Source organism: Papaver somniferum, unplaced genomic scaffold, assembly GCF_003573695.1.
Source record: "Papaver somniferum cultivar HN1 unplaced genomic scaffold, ASM357369v1 unplaced-scaffold_16, whole genome shotgun sequence".
Lineage (NCBI taxonomy): Eukaryota > Viridiplantae > Streptophyta > Magnoliopsida > Ranunculales > Papaveraceae > Papaver > Papaver somniferum.
The window spans coordinates 472,349-474,800 of record NW_020625486.1 but is presented as its reverse complement, the minus strand read 5'-3'; the positions used below and the strand labels follow the sequence as shown (position 1 = coordinate 474,800).

At 35.4% G+C, this 2,452-nt stretch overlaps 1 pseudogene; it reads right to left on the bottom strand.

Moving 5' to 3' along the window:
• Positions 1-1,295: 1,295 nt before the first annotated feature.
• On the bottom strand, positions 1,296-2,137 carry LOC113337376 (annotated as a pseudogene).
• Positions 2,138-2,452: the final 315 nt, after the last annotated feature.

The window sequence follows — 2,452 nt, the reverse complement described above, 5'->3', positions numbered from 1 at the left end:
ATCAAAGTCAAGTCAGGTCAAATGGAACTCAAGATAAAGTCAAGTCAAATGGAACTCAAATTAAATTCAAATGGAACCAAATCTTAAAGTCAAATTCAAACTCAAACTGAAAATTCAACATTCATTCATTTTATCTATTGGGTTTAAAATTACAAAAAAGAATGGAAATCCTGAGTTCGGAGCAATACATATGTTCGAGCTAGCTAGTAAGTTATAAGATTAAACAACATGATTAACTAATAGACAATTGACTAAACAACAAAATGTTAAAATTCCCAACTCCCCAACTGAGCAGATACTTCATAATGGTGTATCTGTGTATCTGTAGCAAAAGTAAGTTATAATTCTGAAAAATAGTAGAAGTAAAGGGACATAAATGTGCATAGCCAAAGAAATTAGATATGATGAGTATGACTTACCAGTAAATAAGTGATGGGTATGGTCACTTCCTTAAAATTAGACTTAAAACCATGCCTACAGCAGATGATACATTGATTAGTCGAGAAATTGGATGGTACAAGCACAAGGTAAACACCAAGAGAAGAGACAACAAGAAAAGAACACCAAAAATTATACATATGCATCTAACTGATATGTTATGGATATTAATCATACAAACAAAACCATTGTTCATGCCTCCACTTTATAGTCTTTATCAATCAAAGAAATAAATGAAAGAAAATGTAATGGTACTAACAATTAGAGAACTTATCAAAGCCAAAAGAACAAAATCATGCATTTGTACGCAAAAATTTTATTAGGGCCACCCAGTTTGAGTTTTTCTACAAGATCAGGGACTAGAAAATTAGAAGATAAGTTAGGTATAAATTTAGTTCCTGTTACCACTATTTCCAATAGCAGTTCCGTAGACAAATTTAAAACATCCGGTTTTAACAATAATACGACCATACCTCAATCAAATGTTCAAGTAAGCATCCACTACACAATAATTATTGTACACAAGTGCAGTAGGCTAAAAGAATAGACGCCCAATACTTAAAAATGACCGACACTTGATGATACTAACTGTGGGTGGGGGCTTAATGTTTAAACAAAAAGGACATATATAAGACTATTAAGAAGCAAATAAATTGAAAGAATAACAAGGGAACATTCATGTTATCACAAGAGTGAAATTATGCACTTCGTAATTCTAAAATATATAATCCAACAGTCTAAATTGAATTCCATCATTTGAACATAAAGTTTGAGAATAAAGTTTGAGCCTAGTTAGCTTTAGGGAAAGTATGAATACCTAGTAAGGAAAACGAGAGCCAGCGCGACTGCTAAAGATTTTAATAGACGGTTGACCCAACTGCACCTATGATAATACCTGAAGAATTCATTTTAGAAATTACATATTAAGCATCACATTCTTAGTTCCTAAATGTGACAGTAAAACACATGTGTAAAATGTAAAACAATCATACAAGAAACCAGTATTATTATCTGAGCTTCTCTATAACAAAGACTAAATTGGTTAATAAAATCTTAGTATAAGATTATCGGCTACTCTAATTCATCGTCAGTTGGTTAATTAAGACGCTAAAGAGGGACTTTTGCCTCCACTCGTGCCGGATAAGAGCGCTTGCCTTACCATGGTTGTTGATCCTAGCCTTGACATAAGTCAATTGGTCCAAAGCTTTCTTGGTACCGATGGTCAAGGTGTTCTCATTTGTACTGAAACTATGGGAAAGCTTGGCACCAACATCTGTATAGGTCAAGGGACTGTCAATGTGCCAGTAAGAAGCATTGAAAATAACACACACATCGACAAAAGAAAACAAGGAGCCTGGCAATCAAAAAAAGAAAAACACTCAACTAAAAACAAAGAGTCAGTCATCCATGTGAAAGAGCTCAAAAGAAAATACTCACAAAGTGACAACACCAATCATGTCAGCATTTGTGAAGCTCACTCCAGCATTCCATTTGGTGAGGTTACCGGATGCAGTGTCGTAAGAAATATCAGTACCAAGAGAAAGAAGGGGTGTTCCTACAACCCAGAGAAATTGACCATGGGGTTTGCTGTCAAGCCAATGCTAGTACTGATGCTGCTGTACTCATGTTGATACTGAAGCTCGAGATGTTTCCAGGAAAAACACTCAGAGATGTGATTAATCACTAACATAACCCTCATGTTACGATCATCAGAAACACAATACAGCAAAACACAATACATACCTATTCCCTTAGATGGATATCTTCAATGCTTCCTTAAACAAAAAGATACCATGAACCCTCCGACTACCTCTGTGAATCTCCACCCTCTATAAACCGTACACTACCTTGCTTTCTGTTACACTCATCTTCTCGTCGAGCTGTGTGGTCCACCATGAGAGCTTCAACAAACCACCTCTACGCAAAATAGCCACTTCCTAAAGCCTGTAATTATATCTCGCTAACATAAGTAGCTTGACTCACATGAGGTGATGGATTTGTAGATTGAATCAGA